General features: G+C 35.6%; 1 long non-coding RNA gene across 2 annotated transcripts in view; it reads right to left on the reverse strand.

The window, feature by feature from the left end:
• The window catches only part of LOC123001649 (uncharacterized), a 256285-nt gene that overhangs the window by 214709 nt on the left and 17544 nt on the right, over positions 1–24032 (reverse strand). For both annotated transcript variants that reach the window (XR_008961125.1, XR_006410742.2), the window contains exon 2: positions 15733–15798. This is a non-coding gene — a long non-coding RNA (uncharacterized LOC123001649). The remainder of the gene's footprint in view (positions 1–15732; positions 15799–24032) is intronic.

Genomic DNA, 24032 nt, shown 5'->3' on the forward strand with positions numbered 1-24032 from the left:
AACTTCCTGCTAGTAATGACACATACCACTTTTACCAAAGCAAGTTGTATAGCTTCATCTATATTCAGAGGAAATCAGGGAAGAATAATTCTGATATACCCAGAAAGAGGGTAATCAGAGTATTTGTAAATAACTTTGATTAGTCTCAATTATCTCATAAGGATAGAGCCTGTCTCCTAGTGCTATCCTTCTATCCTTCGTATATATAAACATTTTTTCTTCATATATAGTGTATGACACGTATACACTAAACCTGAGGGAGACATTAAAGACCATCCAATTCAATACTCACAACCTACTAGCTTCAAAATGGAAAATTATGTGGCTTGTTCAGATCAGTACAAATTATATTTAATTTCTGAAAGAATTAGAGACATTTTATTTTAAAGAAGTTCATTTTATTCCTTATTTTAAGTGGCACACTACTTCCTATTGTATTTTTCATAAAACCAGTTTTTGTTTTTAGATATTTAGCACTTTTATTTATATTCCAAAAGTTGTCTTTCATAACAAATTATGGAGATTGTCTCAATCACTGGGTCAACCATTTATGAAAAGTTAACAGGTCGCCTAATAGATAATATCCCGGTTTGTGGACACAGATCCAGACATATACAGCATCATGAAAGGGACATTCATAGCTCACACTCGTGTGTGTGCGTGTATGTGTGTGTGTGAGACAGAGCATGCACACTAGTGTGCAAGCACGAGAGAGTGCAAGAGAGATTTCTTATGAAATGTTTTTGATGTCTTAAAAAAATTTTCTGTACTGGATTTGAAGTAATTTCAAAGCTCATTCTATCCATTCTATCACCCTTGTTTTTTGTACTTTATATTTTTCAGGACACTGAAGAGCTTATTTAAAATCACCTGCTACTTTCAGTTCTTTATCTTGCCTAAAAGCTTTCCTTATTCAGAATTCAACTTACTTTAGAAATATGTTCATTTATGCTTTTCTTTCCCAGTCTAATCTCAAATATTTCATTATGGAAAATGAGAAAGAACACTAATACTTGAGAAATAAGTGTAAGACAGAAAAAACAATTTATAACTCAAGTTTTAATGGGACTTATGGAAGGATACATGGTTGATGGTGTCAATCAAAGTAAATATCAAGGTGGATAAAACCTTGTAAATTGCACTGACTATACTTTCCAAAAGGAATAAAATGACAAATATGAGATTAAAGCAATCAGTAGTTTAACAAAGATGTCTTCTCATTCATTGCTGGGAAGAGAGCATCTTATTTACACTTTAAAAAGAACCCCCAGACTTCTTAAAAATTCTGAAGTTAGCTTTTCTTTTCTTTCCTTGTTTTATTTTTTTGAAATTAAGCAATTGTTATGTAGCCAAAAGTTTTTAAATATTTTATTGCCTTATTTCACCAACAATCAAAGATTGAATGTTTCTGGACTGTGTGTGTGTGTGTGTGTGTGGAGAGTGAACACAGTATGTTTTGAATATTCTTTAAAAAGTAGACTTTAAGGAAAAATTTTATCCCACTCTCCCTTTCTCTTTTTCCTTCTTCCTTCACTTCCTCCTTCCACCTTCGTCTTTCTTCTCTCAATTCTCTTCTTAAAGTTAAGCAGAGAAGGAAGAAATAATTGAACTACAAATTCACTTGTAACACCATGCTGCCTTTTCCAAGAATAAAACAGCAAATATATTTACTCTAAATGAATATTCTTTGTCTATTACTTTCTTAATCTCAGATCAATTATTTGAGACTCTATTATTCATTTATGTGACAACTATATCCATAGGGGAAATACAGCTCAGTCTTCTATTTTAAATATTAGTAGTAAAATTAAATTAATTTTATGTGATTACTAGATACAAATACTAACAATATCAGCATGGCCTTGGGGATTCCTGGACTCAAGACCAAAGAAAATTATATCACAGAAAACTAATTTAAAAATATACATATGAATGTATTAGTTATACACTTGTATGTTTTTAACATTAGAGTAATAGATAAACTTTTATCAAGAATAGGTCAGCAACTGTGATAAAAGGAGATGAAAATAAATGGAAGTTATTGCTAAGAAATTCCTAACCTGAATTGTAAAGTGATTACTACAAAGTCATACAAATTTTCCCTTTTCCTATTTCTAAGAGATCTAAAACATATGTATAAGAAAAAGAGGTGAGGAGAAGGGTATCCGTTAAAGGATACTTCAGTCTGGGGGGAAAAAAAGTCTATACATCTTAGAGCAAATTGTAAATACAACTGAAAACTGCTGATTTATTGTCTTGAGAAAGGCAAAGGGAATTTTGGGGGTCATATAACTCTTGTGTCTTATTTCATTTTAAAGCATATATAAAACGGAAAGTTCTATGTGTAAGATGAGAGTTTGGTTAATCTACCTAACCTTATACCTGATGATACTCAACCGACCTACAGATTCATCTCCTGAGCTTTAGCCTGAAGACAGGGACAGGTGTAAGTGGTTTGCTTTAAATTTGCCATTGAAATACTTATTTTCACATCCTACTCTCCTCTCCTCATTTGCTGGCCATGCCCAAGCTTGGTTGACTATGTCTTGCTTTTGTGAATATGCATGTTTCCCTCTCATTGGCCAATTCCTTAGTACCTCTGAAGCTAGGTTTTTGTCTTTCTTTTTACGTAGCTAATCAGGGTACCAACAGGAGAAAGACACTCAAATTGGATCATTTGAAGAGTGTTTAATAAATAGTCTATTGACAAGTGTATGGTCAGAGTTTAGGGAAACTACAAGAATGATGGCAGGGACAGACTCCCACCCTTAGCCCAGAAAGGGCAAGGACAGGGAATTTTTACTAGAAAACTGAACAAAGGAGGGACTTTCCACAGAAGGCTAAGGATACAGCTGCCCAATGGTCAGCCTGCAGGAAGGGAACTAGGAAATATCCTTGACCTCCTTCTCCTCTCCTTCTGATTTCCTCCTTGTGCTCCCCATTGGCCAAACACAACCCAAAAGCACAGAGCAATGGGGCCCACTGGTATAGTCTAAAAGGAGTAGCCTCCAGTGACTGATGAAGTGGTGGAAGCAGGAATGGCTCTAAGCATTATCACACCTAACTGTTTTTGGCTTTCCAAGGCCACACCACTAAGCTCTTTTGGTTTAGGTATCAGTAATTAAGAGAAAAATGTTTTAGTCTGAAATGTTACATTAGTCTACTTCTTACATATGCCAATACGATAGTTCAGAACTACCATAAAAATGGTCTCAATTTTTCTCTTTCTCAGTTAACTGGTCTTACAAACTCAGTGATATAGATTGAGGCAGAGTAAGCGGTAGAATAAGAGTAGATAAACTAGGAAATGATCCACTTACTCATGTAACTCACTTGTAGCTTTCGATAACTATATAATGTATCAGTCAAATGAAGACTCTTCTCAATGCTAGAATGGTAAACAGGATGAAATGCTTGGACAATAAGCATAAACTGAGACTATCTTGGGCAAATTGAGATGTATAGTCACTCTATAAACCATTTTCACTTGATGAACTTTGGGTAGACATGCCTTAACTTTATGGATTAATGAAACATAGCATCCATTCATGATAAATAGCTTAGGTTTATAACATGGCTCTTTAGTGTCTTATAGCACTGCCAGTTAAACCCCTATCAGAACTGAGTATCAAGCAGGAACTGTCTCTGAAAACAAGAACAGTATTTTACAAAGAAGACATAGTTTGCTATAAATTTTTGGGATTTGAAATTGTTCTCTTACCTAGACTTGCTACAGGTTCAGAATAGCATTCAAGTGTGCTATAAACATTCATGTAACACTGGTTCTGATAAATCTTAAGGGCTAAATGACAGTGCTACTTGGACTACAGCCTAGGTCAGCTAGATGACCTTCCTTAGTCAGTGCTCTACTCAGAGATGGCAGTTTTAAAGCTGACAAAATGTCTCTCCAAAATCTAGCAAGCACTATGCTTCTTCCTTAGAGGGAAGGTATATAAAATTCAGCAACCTATTTTTCTTTTTGTAATAGGTATTCCAATATGACCTAGCCCATTAGATGTTAGAAATCTCACAAAAGTGGCATACCCCTTAATTTTCATAGGGTCTATCTCCCACCCTATAGCAAAAAATGTCTCACTGAGGCATCAAAGATATGTGCAACTTACTGCTTACCAGGTCCTATCAACATGATATCATACAGTAAATTTACATGATGCCCTTGATGGTAAGATTTTATCGAGGTCTCTCAGAATTAAATTATGGTCCTGACAGACAGTAAGAAATATAATGAAGGTGTACTGCTGTCTCTACTAGGAGGAAGCAAAGACTTTTCTGTTATTCTATGCCTACTGGATTAGAAAAATCAACAGCTACATACTTAGTAATCAGTAGCTACATACTTAGTGCCAGGAGCTGTGCTCATTTACTCTAACACTGAAATGTCACCTGAAACAATTGGTTTATTTGTGGTTACACCTTATTAAAGGTATGATAATCTACTCTTCTAAGATCCATTTGTCTCCTGTGTGAGATAAGCAGTCCAATTAAAAGGAAACATGAAAGGGACTGCACCACTGTGTTTTTCAAGGATCTGTTGGTGGCACTGACTCTGGAGTTCCCCAGGAATGTGATACTTTGATAAGGAAGCTAAACTCCAGGACCCCAAGTTCACAATTCCTATCATGACAGTCCTCATTTCTTGGGTGAAAACCAATGTAGGGATTCTGATAGTTGGTGAGGATATTTTAATCATATAATATAAGAACCAGAGTAAAAACCATGGATGGGTTTGAGGACTCAATGAACTCACTATGGAACAGACTTTGGCCAGATATCATTTATTATGCCCATTTTTTTCCTACAGATCCCCACTCTACTGCTGGACTACAGTGATGTTATGGATCCCCAAGACTTAGCCTCATTTTAGAGACAGTGACCAATAATCATTAGTGGTGCTTTACTGTCTTTAGTGCATAATCATACTGGTAAAATGGCTTCAAACTTATTTTAGGATCATTTTTCATAAGAAATTGATTTCTCCTTTATATAAAGATCTCTGTCTTTATGAAACAGCTTAAAACTGAAAATTGGAACTTGGGTGTTTTTGCTATTGTGATTTAAGTCAAGTGTCTGGTTACCAGATTTAGAGTTCTTTTGTTATACTACCCAAACTGTACCTTAGGTGGCTGCCTCCCTTTTTCATTAAGGGCTTCATAATCAGTCAGCCATTACTAAAGACACATTTGAGTCAAGCAATTCTGTTACCACTTTGTCCCTCCAATTTGTTGGGCAATGTTCACCACCTGGCTTCAGATACTTAAGTGTTTTTTAGCTTCTGTCATCCTCAGATCCCAACATTTTCACTGAAATCAGGGATCTTCCATTAATATCTGAATTTCCTTCTTTCATCTTCAGCCTAAAAAGATCAAGCACTTTTCAAGAACGTCAGTGGTCTACTCACTCAATGCTTTGGTGAAGGGAATGTCCTCTAGGTCCTCTCAGAGCACAACATAAGAAGGCAGGGAGTTAAACACAAATGAATAAATCTGCTCACAGTCATTGTCATAATTCTGTCTACATTACATCATGGAATTTCAGGCATGTCAACTTCATTCATCACAGGCTACCTTCAAGAATCAGTTTTCATACGAGCAGGCACACTTAATCCATAGCAGTAAATTCAGCCCAATCCAAAAGTAAATTCTTCCCTCTTTGGCAATTTCCTTCTACACATATTCACTTGTTCTGTTCTCATATAAATGAGCACAGTCTTCAGTTCTTTGGTGACTAAGCTTTCTCTTCCAACATCTTAGTTAGTAAATTTGACCCTATGGCATACAGAATGCCGACTATAGTTATCTATCCTGAGGCAAATGCGGTATAGGGGTGTGACAAGGGGAGAACTTGTATCTTGTCATAAAGTACTGCACAAGCACAATCAGAATTAGACAGTCATGTGAGGTGTGGCCAGCTTCATTAGACAGAGGAGGATTTGCTAGATTTGCTGATACAGAAACTTCAGGCAAGTTTTGGATTCAGTATACATTTAGGTATCTGGATTCTTTAAGTTGTTACTACTCTAATTCTTGGGGTGCCTCTCTTTCCAAGCACTGTGCTTACTTTTCCCATATGAAACTTGAGGAGTGAATTCAATCTCCTTTTTTTTTTTTTCAGTAACCAGTAGAATCAGGCTTTGTGTTTAATTTTTGAATACACCAATGCTGGGAATGCAAGATACAAGAAGTTATTTTAGAGAAATCATAGAAAGTCTGGGTTTCTAATATTCTCCAAAACCAAAAGATTTGAATATGTCACTTTCTTTCTTTGTTTTTTGGCAGTGCAATTAGAAGTAGGCTACCTACCACACTATCCCTAGAGTCCTTTTGCCAATCATATTTTTAATTGCCTCTGTCACTTGGTCCTCCAAAGGCATAATTTTAATAGGTGACCACATACACTAATTTAACTATCTTTTGTCTCTGAGCATTGTAAACTGTTAGTATCCTACCCTCTAATGCCTTCAAGCCCAACTAGACCTGGTAAGTAATTCCAAATTCCCATCCTTGAGCTTTTACCTGCAACCATTTCTGCATCAAATAGTATAACAACCAAAGTTCAGTGTCGGAGTCCATAGATACTGTAGCTATTATTTTATTTAGAAAAGAGTAAGATCCAGGCAATCAGGTATTTACAAAATCACAAGAACTAGAAGAACAAACTATAACCCGAGCCTATGGAAATGACTCCCACAGTATCATGGCTGAACTGGTCACCAAGGAGAGCAGATACTTCTGCCACAGTGAGGGAGCTAGAGAATCAAGGACTTCAGCTTTAATTCTTGCCTCTAGGAACACACTACCTAAGCTGTGACTTGGGGACCACAAAGTTGCTAATGATGCTGCTGGCTCCAGAGTTACATTGTATGAGCTGAACAAATGGATATTCCCACTTTGCTCAGTTACAAAATAAAATCTCATGGGAGTGCATTGACTGGAAGGACCTAATGATATTAAGACCTTACCTGAAAGAGAGGCTAGAAGATGTAGATATTACTCTTCAAAAATCTGTAGTAAACAAGGCAAATCAGAAAAAAAAAAAAAAAAAGTAAAGTTCGAAAGCCAATCTCTTGTACCTAACATAAAAGAAGAATAAGTCATCATGCATTTGGGGTTCTAGCAATAAACACACTAAATTCCTATATTACGGTACAATTATATGTGCATATTTCCAGGTGATCCTAAAAAACACCCAGTTAGCTAATCATCTTTTAAATTGTAGGTGCCATGTTAAAATTATTCTTATACACATCAACAGATTCAGTGTATTCCTCCTGAGTTTCTTCAAAGAGTATAAAACCTTCATTGACCTAGAAAAATTATAAAATATCAAAGAGGAAAATACCAGAGATCAGAGTACACACAGATAGTGAAGTAATTAAACAGCATAATCATGAAACGTCACAAGCCAAAAATTTGTTAAACGGCAATAAGAATATTATGTGAATCCCAGAAATATCAGACAGAAATCCTGCTTCTAGGGCTATCTTATTGGAAAATATTATTATGACTACTAAAGAATAATAACACATTCCTGATTATTTTAAATAGTATAAATTGGTAAAGGGTGGGTCAATGAACTGTGTAGCGGCAGACGGGTACCTGACCTAGTCAGGCTTTCACCACAGGTAATCTTGCTTCCAACCCTATTCGTATCACAACTATTGCATCTACAGGACTATTACGTTAGACATGTATTAGGTTAATAGGAAGTTTGTGGGCATTTACAAAGAAGATGGTGATTTTCTAAGACTTTTTTAAGTGAATTTCCCTGAATCCCCTTTCTTCATCACCTAAATTACTACCCTTTATATTTTGCATCTCTACCTCCTTCTTCTTCACAAAATATAAAGGTAACCTTAATTCTCTTGTATAGAACCACTCAGTTATTTCTCCTTGGCCTCAAAATCTGAATATCTTACTTTACAAGATTCTACATCAGAAGTCATCAAACTACAGTCCCCAGGATAAATCCAGCCAACTACCTCATTTTATAAATAAAATCATAATGAAACACAGCTGTGCTCATTTGTTTATGTATCATCTGGGATATTTTCACATTATATAGGCAGAGCTGAGTAGTTCCAACAGGCAGGGACCCTATGTCTTCATCAAGCCTAAAATGTCCATTATTTGGCCTTTACAAAAAAAGTTTGCTGATGCTTACCCTATATTATCAGGCATCTACCTTTCCATTCTATCCCTCATTCACTAAGTTCCACCATGTTAGTATTTGTATCACTGCTGGAAACCACCAGTTCTTTCCTCCCTTGAACATGGTTATCCTAAGATCTAAAATGAACCAGACTCTTGCATGAATAACTCCATCTCTACCCTGGAGTCACTTCTTCAAAGGAGTTTTCATCGAATATCCTACCTTAATTAGGATCCTTCTGTTATTCTCTCAGTCTTTGTTTCCTTCATTGCATCTATTATAACTTATGGTCAAATACAATTGTTAAAATTTGATACACTCTCTTAATCAAGTATCTAACAACCCATCCATCCTCAAACCACCAATTCTTTAACTTTTTATTTTGAAATAATTATAGATTCACAAGAAGTTATAAAAACAGTGCAGAGACATCCCATGTTTCCTCTACCCACTTTCTCTCAGTGGGCACATTTTATATAATTATAGTATAATATCAAAACCATGACATTGCTACAATGTGTGTATAGTTCTATGCCATGTTTTTTCTTTTTTTTTTAAAGATTTTATTTATTTATTTGACAGAGAGAGAGAGAGAGAGACAGCCAGAGAGAGGGGGAACACAAGCAGGGGGAGTGGGAGAGAAAGAAGCAGGCTCCCAGCGGAAGAGCCTGATGCGGGGCTCGATCCCGTAACGCAGGGATCACGCCCTGAGCCAAAGGCAGACGCTTAACAACTGAGCCACCCAGGCACCCCTATGCCATGTTATTACATGTGTAGATAGATGCATGTAACCACCACTGCTATCAAGATACAGAACTATACCATCACCATAAAGATCTCCTTCAGGTTACCTCTTTTTAGTCATACCTACTCCCTCACAACTCCACACACTCTTCTTAACTCTTAGCAATCAGCAGTCTGTTCTCCATCTCTACAATTTTTAATCTTCCTCATTTTTGATGCACGCTTATTTAATTTTGCTCTGTCCCCTCTACTAGAAATGTAGCTCCAAAAGACAGGGACATACCTGTCTTATTTCTTGTTTTACTCTAACTTCTGTATTCTATAAATCCAAAATTGGTCTCTTTTGAGGTTATCTGGTAGTTTTCCCTAATCCAATTTCAATGCTCTATTTAAAAGCAGTCCCCTCAGCTTCCTTTCTTTAAGGAGGAACTCAATCAATTCAGTGTCCTGCCAAAATTGTAATAACAGTTCTTTTTTATTAATAAACACTCTATTATTCACTAGCAATAGGCAGTGAACATTATGTGATAATGTCGATCAATGCACTGAAAAAAAAATGCACCATAAATGAAACATAAAAGTTAAGGGGGCAACTATTTCAATATGCAGAGAAGCATAATGCTTTATAAGAAACCTATCATGTTACAGTGTTTTGGAAGTATTATTTATTGTAATACTTGCACACTTTGTGAATAGCTATGTAAAATTAACAGCTGGATGGAGTTTCAGAATCGTTTACCAACCAGTCGTATGTTATGAACAATTGCCTCAAATGCATTGACTTGATTTTTAAAAGAGCTACTGACAACTTTGTGAAGACCTTGAAAAGCATTTTATTCAAAAACAATTCTCCTAGGACTGCATGTGATTTCTGTGTTTATTTTATCTGCCTTTTATTGACAGTGTATTTTCGTTTCAATTGTTAACTTCAGAAATATTTAACATCCCTTGGAAAAATGATTTGCATCACAGCAGCCTCCTTAGCTGTTAAGACTTCATCTGCCCTGCTACTTACTTGTCATGACATCATTTTCTGTGTCTCAAATCAGGTCCATTTGAAATTGCAATGATTGTAACATCATACACAGTGAAGAACTGGAGCAAGATGTCAATTGTGTTTCACCAGCCATTAATTCTATTCCTAGTCTATTCTACATTTTTAAAGTATCCACTGCTTTATCCCAAGGATCATTTACAAATTGCATAAGCATCTTTATTTTCCTCAATAATACTTGAGTAGATGCAAAAACCGAAGTCTTAACAAGCACCTGGCTTATGAGCAAGTTCCTCTTTTTTTTTTTAGCACAAAAGGATATAAAAGTCCCAAAACAACTATTTATTCTTGACAAAAATAATAATTTTCCCTTATTTAAATAATAAAATAATCAAACTGCAAAAATACTTTGCATATAAATATTTTTTCCAAGAAAAAAACTGAAACATTTCTCTTTGCACATAGTTTCATTTAGGGAATTTGAATGAATATTGACATGTAAATGAAAATTTTGACTTAGCAAGAACTATGATAAGAGTGTGAGCAAGTCAGAGGCATCTTAACTATGAAAAGAGCTAAGGTATAAAGTAGGACTGTGTGTAAGCCATACCTGAAGGAGACATTATAAGGCAGATTTCATTGTCACCTATTAATCATTTATAATAAAAGCAAAAGCATTATAAAATATGTATTAAACACCATTAGGTAATGTTGCTATTACCATTCCTTTTGAATATACAATTAAGTCTCAGGAAGATTTACAAGCCCTATTACGTTTTTCCCCCAACAGGTTTCTAATAAAATCTCATATTTGTTCTGATGATATATCTGGAGAAATGTCTGGAAGTTTCCAGAGATAAAGAGAGATGAGTGGGAAAAACACCAACTCAAAAGTGAATAATTATATATATATATATATAAACACCAACTGAAAAGTGAATAATTATATATATATATATATATATATATATATATATATATAATATAATTATATATATATATATATAATATAACCGACACCTGACCCAAATATTTTGGTCAGTATTTAGAGACATTTGTTGTTCAAAAGCCTTTTCAATATTGTTTTTGTTTTATTTAATGATGTGCAGATAAAATAGTTTCCAGCACCAGAAATGAATAATATAAAACTCTTAAACTTGACAAATTTTAGCTTATTGAGTATCAAACTGACTTCTAAATTGGAGTCCCACAAGTGTGGGTTTGGGAGTCATCAAGATACAGGTTTTAATATCAATCCTAACCCTTCCTGGTTAAATGAGATTGTCTAAATTACTGATCTGCTTTGAGCCATCATTTTCTTGGGAGTAAAGTAAGAATATTAAACTATGTCCTGGAAGAACGAGTGATGTTTAGATTAAATGAGAATATGCTTATTCACATTTACTAGATGCTCAGTAAAATTCTCTTTATTCTTCACGTACCTTTTATCGTTTTAATATTCTTCTCTGGATGCTTTTCCATCTCTGCTTCTTTAATGAAAGTACCTCTTAGAATTTATACCTAAACCTGTCTTTTACTTGTTCTTCATTTTTTCCCAGAAAATCTCGTTTATTTCCATGATCTTCATTACCAATAAAAGCCAAAATCCTCCAAACACACATCTCATCTCGCCCAATGTTCTCCTTTCTAATCTCTTCTGATCTTTAGTTTTTCATTCCCAACTACCATCCCTGAATCTTCAACCTGAATCGAGGTGAAGACACCTAAATCATCATTATCTTCAAGAACAATAATGATCAAATTATCACTCCCCAAAAGTGCTCTTCTCTCTCTCTAGTCTGTATCTCGATGGTTGGTAGCACCATTTTCTCAGCAGAACATTTCAGAAACACTTTCCTCCTTTTCCTTTCTTTACTTGATTACCAGTTTTTCTCAAACTTATCTCTGATTTATTTATTCCTGTCCCTCATCCATGCCATAATTTTATTTTTATTTATTTATTTATTAAAAGACTTTATTTATTTGACAGAAAGAGAGACAGCCAGGGAAAGACGGAACAACAAGCAGGGGGAGTGTGAGAGGAAGAAGCAGGCTCCCAGAGGAGGAGCCTGATGCGGGGCTCCATCCCAGGACCCTGGGATCATGCCCTGAGCTGAAGGCAGATGCTTAACGACTGAGCCACCCAGGCGCCCCCACACCATAATTGTAATCACCACAGTTTAGGGCCTCTGTGCACCCATTACAGACACCCTCTGAATGAGTCAGCATAAATATGTTCACCAGATTTTCATTCTTTTAACAATGTCTCTCTGTAAGTTGCAGAATGCTACTGGACTATAGAAGACCTCAATGTAGTTTATCTCCCATTTTTGCTTTGAAATCAAATACCCTACATACTGATGCCACCATTTGCTCCCCCATTTTACATAACATATTGTTCCCTATTCTGTGTAGGTGATAAGCCCTACTCATCCTTCTAAGATTAACTGAAGTACCAAAGATTCTCTACTTTCAAAGCCTTCCATGATATCCAACAAGCAAATTATTTCTATCTCCCTTTGATCTCTAACAGCAATTGTGGCAAATTTAGATTATTACCCCTTTCTCATCATACTGTGCCTATTTGCTTACAGGTTTATGTAAATGATAAATGCTATATTTTCTCACTACATGGGCAGCTCTCTACTGACAAAAGCCTTGTTTTTTTGTGTGTGGTTTTGTTGGTTTATTTTGCTTCTTAGTTACCTTGGTAAACTATACTCTGGAAAGACAATCATGTTGATTTATTACGTGGATGAATGAATTATGGGGTATACTCTTGACCTGACACATTAAAATATAAAATAAAGGTTTGTTGATTTTAATAAAAATTAGATAGTATGGACAGAGCTAATAGCTTCATATTGTGTAAATAATTTTGTGTTCCAAGTGCCAATTACTACTTATTTTTCAACAGGTATTTTAAAACTAGTAGTAAGTTATAAATTTGTATTTTGGTAGTAAATAATTTATTATACCTTGGAAATCTGACATATTTCTCAGAATTACATTTTACAAAGTATTTACAAAATAATCAATATACGTTAAGCACTTATGATCTGAAGACATGGTGTTTCTTCCCTTTTTTTTCTTTATATAGATTTCAGGATTCTCTTCATTCCTTTTTTTGAGCAAATAGTATTTACTGGGATCTAGGTACTGTTCTGATTTCTACAGATATGAAGTGGACAAACAAACAAAAATCTCCAGCTGCATGGAGTTTATATTTAGCAGTGATAACAGATAATAAGATAAATAATAAAAATATAGATTTCTGTCAGTAATGCTATTTATAAATTGATATCAATATAGTCATATAAAGATTTCCCTCTATTTTCCATCTTTAACTTAAAATTTTTAATGTGCTTTCAGTGAATTTTTCTTAATTTTCCAAACACTGTAGGCTTTCCTGCATGTTCTTTACTTTTAACTGTGATCCTTCAGCCACTGCACCCTATCTTTCTCTAACAATCTCTCTCTCTAAATGATTTGTGTTCCACTGGCAGCTCGGTGCCAAAGAAAGTGATATATCCTGATGAAGCCATTAAGCACTGTACTACAGACATTAAGGGGATGATATAGGCATGATTTCAATCATGCAAAAGGAAACTACCCTAGTTCTAAGAAGGAAAAGCACCAGAAGAGCTTAACCCACTCCAGCCTACATTTTCATTTCATTAGATTGAAATCTGGGAATGTCAGAACAAATTAACACTTTCTCCCCACAAGGCAATCACTGTAAGTGTCATCATCAGATGCATGTTGAGCACCCGCAGGGGGAAGGGTTGGGCCTTAGAATATGCAGCACACTGAAAAGAACCAAAGTACAAATTGAGGAGAAATGAGTTGATAATATTGAAAATTTGTTAAAAGAAAGTTGAAATTTTCACTCTGTGCTGTCATGAAGATTTTCTTTAAAAATCTCTGTTACCTAAAGGTTATGGTATTGTTTCCAAGCTCTGTTATAGCCCCAAACTACATTTAGGTATCTATTTAATTACCCCCACACTTAAACCGTTCCGATACTCAATTTTCTTTGAAATATAATTGTAACTTGCTTTATGAAATAAATCCCTAAATGGAATACAGAAACAAAGCATTTGATAAACCAAGTTTTACATTAAGAATAGTAAGAATCAAAGGTCTAAGAGACAATGTGCTTGCCAAATGCAAAATTAGAGTAATTGTGCTTTAATTTGATTATTGGGTGAATTAAAAATAATAGAATGTTTAAGGCACTCCACATGTATTGTCAGCTTTGTTAAAGTTTGATTTTTTTTTAACTGAAATACTTCTAGATTTAATTGAAATACTAATTGAAATAATTCTAGATTATATTGTACATGGTATATGTACCACTGGTATATACGATATCAAAGTAATTTCTATAAAGCATATTATACTTCGGCAGTGATTAATAAATCCCATCTAACAAATTAGAGATATCTGCCCTTAAGGAAGGCCAGTCCAAAGTGAAAAAAAAAATATTCAAATTGCTTTAATTCTTTTTACAAATACTTACTAGTATTTTACACCTAAACCTATGCTGTCTTTCATAATGACAAATTCTGGATAATGGAATGCATAACTATTAAACATAAAACAAAAATAAGCATTTGAAATTAAAATCATCCACCAAAATAAAACAGGCTTATATTTTTAATGGTAATTTAAGCTAGTTGAACACTAAGACACAGATTTTTACTACAAATCTCTTATTTTCTCCGAAATAACATTGAATATATTTCAACTTTTTATTGGTACCCTTGGTTCCCATTAATACCAATTATTTAACTGAGTATATTAAAATGCAGACCCCAGGGCCTATGGAACTATGAAGAACATTTGCCTCTACATAAAATCACACTGAACTGTTCAGCTTTAAAGATGTGAGGGCCTGCTTTTCTTAGTTTCCCATCTCTTCTTCCCATCACGTTGAAAACTCTTAGTTTTCACTGTCATTTCTCCAGCTAATAAAAGCATCTCTCTCTCTGTAGTTATCAGTCTAATGTGATCTTGAACAGCAAAATCTATCTTTGTAGAATTAAGTATAAACTAAGAATATCCAAACCTTGAGTAAGGATCCTATAGTCCTCTTTTTAACATATGTATATAGATAATGACCTTGCTTTGAATCAGTAATTTTGTGTGTGTACATAAGTGTGATATAGTACTAATTTTATTTCTCTTAATAAAAAAAAAAAGAGATCATTGTTTGAAACATGGGAATTAGAATGCAGAAGTTATAATTAAAAATCAGAATTTAAAGTAGCACTAAGTTCTGGTAACTGGTTGATCTGTCAAACTTGTTTTCATATTTACTATTTTGAAATTATTATTCTGGTTTTTGATAGGTGTTTTTTTTTATATGGATGTGATAATTTTACATGTGTTTAACACTCAAGCAATTTTTTTTTTTTTGAGCAATATAAGGAATGGGCTCTTTCACAAATGAATTTAAATGCTAATTGGAAAACAGGGAACCACATAAGTGAAAAACTGAATAAAAGCACAGGATAACACCATGAGGATTTGGTGTTTTAAATTTTAAGTGTGGGAATTTTCTATTCAAAATGTGATCTGTGGCCTAGCAGACTCTGTTTCCCACGGCAACTAGCTAGAAATGCATACCTGTAGGCATGATCCCACATCTACTATCAGAGTTTGCAGTTTTTATAAGGTCCACCTGTAGATTGTATGCACATTAATGTTTGAGAAATGTTTTCACAGTAGATCATTATAGATTTATTATGATTATGAATATTTTCCAAATACAAGGAAGATGCCATACTTGCCATACGAGAAACACGTGAAAGGGTACTCACCATAAGAGGCTGTGGATCTCAAAATCCAGATAGGGGTAACTTGATAACCAGGCAAAGGAACCACACCTAGGGAGATTGTTGGGAGATAGGAAAGGCTGAGTGGTCTCTCAAATAATCTCCTAGTGGTAAATTCTCGATATTCTACTAAGTTTAAACTCTTCTTTGATGATAGAATCCTTATTAAAATTAAATATACACTAATTAAATCCCATTCCGTCTCTTTAAATCCCACCGGTCTTTCAATACTCCTATTTATCGCCTCTCTCCTCTTTGAGATCTTCTTCAGGCTTCTCAGTTGGATGGGCTTCTCACTCCTTTAGAGGCCCTGAAGCAAAATCCTATCTGGACCGCTTCTATGATACTGATTTACTTTTACACTTTGCTAGGTGGGACTGTTTTCATGTGTGTAACTGACTGAATGTGCTTATGTGTATCTAATCTTACAGCTTACACCAGACTGTAAGAGCCTTCATGGGAAGAGCCATAGCATATTGTTCTTTGTAACTTTGACAGTATATAGTACAGTGTCTACCCCATAAAGGCCTGAATGAAAGAGCTGAGCAGAACATGTAATAAAGGACAGCTTGAAAGATGCATACCTGGAACTGGGAGGCTACAGTGAAGAAGATAGGTTTCAACAGTTCTCTATTTTGTCCAGGCATGCTCAAGAGTATTAATAATCCCACTCTTCATAGAGTTCTTTGAGGGAGCTTACAAGAATGCTGTGAAGGGATAGCATAGCTGTTCATTTAGTTGGCAAATGTGGAAGAATTGAGGGCTAAATGTAATTTTTTTTTACCCCTGTTATTGACCTTTTCTTCTTATCCATCCCCAACTGAACTTTTACTTGCTTTCCAGAACAATCTGTATGCTTTGGCATCAATCTTCAGCATTCATTATTATTTCAGAAAGTAGCATCCTTTTTAAACTCAGATTGAGAAAAGTCAAATGGAATCCTGGCCAATATGCCTTGAATCCAAGTAAAATGTTACAGTTCTCTAAAGGGAGAATAGGTGAGTCAACTCTGAGTTAGCTAGCCCAGCTTAAGGGCTTCGTGCACGTGGGAAAGAGCAAGGGTAAGGAGCATGAAGTCTATCTTTTCTGGTGGCAAGACCTCATTCAGTTAACCCCCCCTTCCATTAGATGGGTACTAATGTTATCATCTAGAAATAAAACTTCAGTATGCCTTAAAATTTTACACTAAGTCTAGTCGGATTGTCATTATTCACATCTATGTGCACTGCAGTAAAAGTGGTAAAATTTTTAACTTGACGGACTATGTGATATAAGGAGTCAGATTCTGATTTTAGACACATTTTAGGTTGGACAAATCTCTGTCTTCTACTTAAGTCAGTCCTTAAATATGCATGAATATCACCTGGGGAGTATATAGACACTGAAACTCCTTGGTCCCTAACTTAGTCACTCTGCTTTTTAAAGTCTAAAACAGGGTATGACTTGAATTTTAATGGGAACCTCTTGTTATTCTGATGTGAAGAAAGACTACCTACTAACATTTATTAAAAAAGAGCAATGTCTTGGGGCGCCTGGGTGGTGCCTTCGGCTCAGGGCGTGATCCCGGCGTTATGGGATCGAGCCCCACATCAGGCTCCTCCGCTATGAGCCTGCTTCTTCCTCTCCCACTCCCCCTGCTTGTGTTCCCTCTCTCGCTGGCTGTCTCTGTCTCTGTCGAATAAATAAATAAAAAATCTTAAAAAAAAAAAAAGAGCAATGTCAAAAAATATGATTTTAGTTGCCAGCCAATTTTTCTAGAAATCAGACTGTTTGCTTTTTAAATACTTCTTTTCCTCCCTACAATGTTTATTTCTCCCTTACTCCTGAAGTAAGCAGCAAAGAAGGTAAAATACTTATGCACATAGTCTGTTGAATATTCAGAACAATCTTTTGGAGAGGGTACCCCTATATTTCAGTTGGCCAACACAGTCCAAGTTTATGCCCTTAGTCCTAGCAATGCCTTTTTTATCGTTCTCAAAGGATCCAAGTTTGAACAATGAGTTCCAAGATCACCATAATCCTATATTAACAACTAAACTGAGGGATGTGGAGAAATGTATACGCATCTAAATAATTCTATTTTCTGCTTTTCAAAGTGTTTCTTAAGTAAAGAGCATAAATGACATTCAAAAAGTATTTTTCCAAAATGAAGTGACTACATAACTTTTAAAAGGGTTAGGGTCTCCAAAATGTATCCTTAATAACAAATCTTCTACTCTTACTGGGGGGTGGAGGGTATATTAGGAAAACTATCTAATGTCAACAACTAGGATAAAAATCTAAAGTCAATAAAATGTCAAAACATAAATCTAAAAATAATTTAATTTAAAATAAATGAAACCATCATTTATATAATTCCATTAGATTTTTCTGCCAGACCTTAATTCAAAATGTGTAAATTATTAACCATATTACATTGTATCCAGTTCTTCATTTTTCACTAATAGGTGGCTGCCTAAATTTCTACAGTTGCTATAATTTTTCTTGAGAATTTATAGAATTTTAATATTAGATTACATGAAAAAATACTTACTGGTTTTTTTTTTTTAACCTTACAATTTTACTCACCCTGTTCAACTACTAAAACTCAATTTATTAAGGGTGTATAAGCTGCAGGAAGAGGCAGGGAACTATGCTGCAGCTGCTATAAATCCAAATTCCTGAAAATTGAAAATCTGCAGGATCTTTAGTTTCCACACCTCAACATAGGGAAGCAACTTACATTACAAATGTGCACCCGTTCTTCTTGGAAGTTCAGGGACCTAACATTATGAGACTGTCATGATTCTAATTTTACTTAAGAATTTCTAACAAGCCCTATGCCAGTCTTCAGGACTTCTGTCTGTCTGTCTGTCTGTCTGTCTGTCTGTCTACCTGCCTGCCTGCATACTTTTATATTTTTCAATCCACCAACCCAAATTCATTTTCCAAGGGTAAGTGAATATGTCTACCTTCTATGAAACAAGCTCTTCTGCTTTGGTTCCCCCATGTGAGCTGACTTCACTCCTCTACCCCTTAGCATGACGTCTTATCTTAATCAAATGTCTAAATCTGACCATCAGTCCTCCACTTCTAGGAAACAAGACAGAGCACCATATTCACTCAGATGCAACCAGACATGTTAGAAACACTGTTTGTTGAGAACTGATATCTAAATATCATCCTGTGGGGGAAGGTGGCACGGACACTCCCCTTCCCAAATCTAGCGTATGTGGCTCTGGTTTCAGAATCAGAGTTGAGAGATACCAACCACAGCAGCTTGAATGGACTGGATATCAAAACAAGGTGAGCTCTGCTGAAAAGATGATTTTTCTGGAACAGGAAATAAGTTTAGAGGATAAAACAAGAGCTAGTTCACTCCCTATCCCTAGCACTTCAGTCCCAGTCAGTTCCAACATCAGAGAATCAGAGTTCAGCTGAAGCCCATCTTCCATCACCCTGCTGTCCGACTCCCCATCCACCTGCATACAGAGATTCCATCCACCTAGATTCAGTCTCGAGTTATAATTAAGGATCTCTGGACTCATTCTACTCAGAGGATGGTGAAGCTTTCTTGACTTGGATACATCACAAGGTTCTTAGACCAAGGGCCACATTTAATTCCATAAGAACCAATGCAGTCACCATCTTCAAGCTTGGATTTTAGCTCAACATACTGATTGCCTGGATTAAAATGACCAATCCACCTCATGGCATTGAAGCTTCACTTGAATGCTGAGTGTCTGTATCACAAAGATTAAATATACTTGTGTAAAATCCAGATTTTCTAAAAACCTATATAACTCTGTGGGTAATTTTATCTCTGTGGGTAATTTTAAGTATATTGGACTGGACATTCCAATTGTCACCAAATGTCGTTTCAAAGAACAAAACAGGATTCTGTTTAGGCTCATCTGATTAAATCTCCAGGCAAGTATAGAAGGAAAATTAAAGGCTATAAAAGGACTTCTCAAGCAGACATGAGAAATAGGCAGATTGATCTTTTTCAAATCTCTCTCATAGTTTTAGATCATTAGTTTCCTTGGCATGTTAAGTGTCCAATGTAAAGACCCAATGCTCAACCAAATACCACAAAAACAAACCAAAACAAAAATCAAAACTGAGAGGGAAAGGAGAAAAGGTCAAAACAGTCTTAGGCTGAAGTTTTCTAATATTTTAGTTGAAGCTTACTTGAATCTTAAGAATGAAGAATATTTCAAACTTATTCACAGTTCATAAAAAATTTATAGTTGGCACTGAAAAGAATTATCAGGGAAATCTGAATTGTGCAACTGTCTTACACGGGCTATGTTATTTTGATAATGATGTTCACGAGGAACTATTTAAGAGATAATCAGTGTGTGCTTATATAAATAGATCTGGGCTACCATTTAATTTGTGCTAGCTCTCAAAACTATGATCTTTTATATCATATGCTAACTTGAAATCTACTTCTGCAGGAGTTCTTCTGTGATTTTAAATACGATATAGTCATAAGCAAAATTTAGAGCAAGGAGACTTATCTAAAAACCTTACCTTCATAGGAGGTAAGCTGCAGTGAAACTTTACAACAAATTGTGGAAGCAGAGTGAGAGAAGAGAGAAACAAAAGGACACTAATGTATGTGTAATATGATTTGTACTTCATAAAGCTAGTAGAAAAAATATCATTGGTCAATTGCTCTGACACTCATGAATTTACAACTGAAGTATTGTTTATACTTGCAGATGTCAAATAGAATATCTGTGAATGTGTGCATAAAAATTTTCTGTCTATATTTGGCAAATATTCTTAATTACATTAAGGTGTTTCTAGGACCAGAAGGGGCTTATAAGGGAGAACTGAAATCTTAAGGTTGATACCCAGGTTTACTTTTCAAGTTGCATATTCAATTTTATGTTGTTGCACCTCTGGGTCTATACTGTATGAAACATTTTAGTGATAATTATCTTTACACAAATTATATTTAAGTATACTAGTGGAATTTAGTGCAACTTTTAGTCACTTTAAAAATATTCTAATTCAGGCAAACCTCAGTGTCCACAGTTACTAAAGAATGTTTTCAACCTGCTGTGTTGTATTCAACCTGGAACTCCACTTTTATAGAAGTTTCTGTGATTTTAAGTGGGACTAATTATAAGCAAACTCCAAATAATGCTTCCAAGTCCTCGTGAATGTACAAAGCTATGGAATAATGTATCTAGAACAACACTGCCCAATAGGACTTTCTGCAGTGTGACAAAAATAGTTTATATTTGCACTGTCTATAATTGGCAACTGAGCATTTGAAAAGTGGTTAGTGGCACTGAGGAACTGATTTTTAAATCTTATTTAATTCAACCAGTTTAAGTTGAAATAGCCACATATGGCAAGTGGATATCATACTGGACAGTACAGGGCTAGAAACTTGCCACTGAATGAATGATGTGAGGACCAACAGCACTGCAATCACCAAGGAGCTTCCTAGAAATGCAGAATCTGGGCACTCTGAATCAGAACACTTACAGACAAGTTATCCAGCTGATTTCATTGTACTATTAAAGTTTGAGAAGGAGTGATCAAATGTTAAATTAGCTATCTAAATAGTAAACTAATATTGTGCTGTATGATTTCAAAATTTAATAGAGAAAACAAATATAAATCATGATATTGCTTTTAAGGGGTAAGGAGTCTGCAACTATGTCTACCAAAAACAAAATATTTCTATGAACATTAAAAAGCTAGGCAATGAGTTGATTTCCAAATATCCAGATGTTCAGCATTATGTTTCCAAAATATACAGCCCCACCCACTCTTCATATGAAAATTTGCCTCCAGATGTCTGGCATCATGTAGGTGCCAGTACGTCCTTCAGAGCTGTTCATGGCCAACTTGCTCACTGTACACTTGTGAATTGCCATGATGATCTGTAAAGGAAAACAAGTGCTGCTTTTCCAAAATATTTTCTGTTCTAAGAGGCAATTAAACTCGTTAAGGGAGAGTGGCCACCAAAGTGTAGAGTGTTGTGCTTCTCCGCTTTTGCCATTTCCTACACACAGACCAAAAACCTCAATTCTCTAGAGAATAGGTATTAACACTGCCTGATATGAAAAAAAAAAAAAAAAACAGATTATTTCCATCTAAACCAGTGTATCTTTTCCCTCAATGTTTTAGTTTGGCGGTGTTTTAAATATAGATAGCCTAAAGTAGACAACTTGTAATATACCATCTTTAACAGCCCATTGGAGAACAAATAACACTTTCATCCCTCTATCATTAACCTGCTAACGCCGATTGCTTATTCAGTCCATTTATTTTGACTTGGAGAGGCATGGAAAGTCAAGCTTGCTACTAACAGGGTGGAACTGAACAAGGAAGTTTCAAGCAGAGAAAGTTGTGAAGACAGTGGAATACACACAGTTGGGGAGCATCCCACCCACACCAGAGAAGGATGAATGGTGGGTTAGCTCACAGGGAAGACACATAGCCATGGTGATCTCTTCACTACATATGGGTAGTCTCAGATTTGGGAGACCCCCAGAGTTGCTTGCAAATCCTTCAACTTTTCTTTGCTTAGCTTCTTCTCCCATTCTCCATAGGTATACATTCAGAACTTTAGCTCTTTTCAAGCTCCCTTTCTAAGGACCACTGCTATCCAACTCTGGACAGATAATTTAGAGGCCATTAGGTGAGAATGTTTTTAAACTGCTTCCCTCCAGTTCCAAAAATACATGTCTCCACATAAAATCCCATGTTACCCTCCTTTTCCCCCATATTTCAGTGAACAGACATTTCATCTCATAGTCCCACAGTAAGCTTGTCACCTATGTTCTGGATAATATACTCTTGCTTCCTCCAGTAACTCAACGTAATAACTAATCCCTCCCAATTGTATTACTTGAGTCTGTTCTTTTGTAACTTGTTCCCTTCAATATATAAAAAAGTACACATCTCTAACTTGTTTAAAAATATTAAAAAATGAAACCTACCAGGGTGCCTTGGTGGCTCAGTTGGTTAAGTGTCTGCCTTCGGCTCAGGTCATGATCCCAGGGTCCTAGGATTGAGCCCCGCACTGGGCTCCCTGCTCGGTGGGAAGCCTGCTTCTCCCTCTCCCTCTGCCTCCCACTCCCCATGTTTGTGCTAGCTCTCTCTAATAAATAAATAAAATCTTAAAAAATAAATGAAAACTACCTTGATATCATGCTACACCTGGTCACACTTTATCTTCTGTATTTCAGAGCCAAACAAATGAGTCATCTATCTGTACACATTTTCAAACACACTTCAGTTCAATTTTTCTCTAACCATTTTCTTAAAAACTTTCTCAACATGTTTTTCAATTATCTGTTGCAACATACCATGTGTGGGAGGGGCGGGGTGGAGCTAACACTTTTACTTTCTTAGTTAACCCACCTGCAATATTTAATCCTGACTGACCACACTTCCCTTCTAGATACTTTTCCTCATAGGGTCCCTATGACTATGGTGTATTTTGCTTTTCTCTTTGTCTCTGCCTTCTACTCAAACTTTGCATGGCTTCCTTCTTCTCAGTTCTTTACACATTTGTCTCCTTTCTCACATCCCTCTTCTTTTGTTCTCTTTACATACCTTCTCTGGGTGGCCTTATTTTGGCCCATAACTTCACTTACAACAGATACACTGGTGACTCACTAATCTGTCTACAACCTCTTCTTTTCTGAGATCAGCCCAGTGTAACTCATTAAGCTACAGAATATTTCTATTTTCCTTTTCACAACAACTGACTTTAAAAATCAATACACTGAAAACAGGGCACACTTTCTTTAACTGAGATTCTAGAAGCTCATTCAAAGAATTCTCAATCTTGATGAATGAGAACAGTTATTTCTTTCTGAAAATCAGGAGACCTCTTCAATACCTTCATCTCCTTTACCTCTCATACTTAAGAACTGTTATACTTTATAGACTATCTCCTAAATGTCTCATGGATGTATCTCTGATTCTATACTTGCTCGGCTACTGACCTTGGCCAAGCCTTATTAATTTCTTACCACTGCTTATTGCAGAAGTTACTTAACTGTCCTCAAAGCTCCTAAAGTTATACCTTTTTAGTCAGAGTAACTGTTCTGAAGTATAAGGGGATATTCTACATCTCTACTTAAAAATTCTTTAGTGTCTCCATTCCCTCATGAAATCCAAACTCCTTACCATGTATGTACCTAGCATAATGCACACACTCTTGCTGCATAGCTCCAGCTTACTCATCATGCCCACCCCCGTCGCAGGGAATCTATCTCTAATACTGCAGTGGTCATGCTTTCTGATACCTGAAACTCTGCAATCCTCTT

Source organism: Ursus arctos, unplaced genomic scaffold (genome assembly GCF_023065955.2).
Source record: "Ursus arctos isolate Adak ecotype North America unplaced genomic scaffold, UrsArc2.0 scaffold_1, whole genome shotgun sequence".
Classification (NCBI taxonomy): domain Eukaryota; kingdom Metazoa; phylum Chordata; class Mammalia; order Carnivora; family Ursidae; genus Ursus; species Ursus arctos.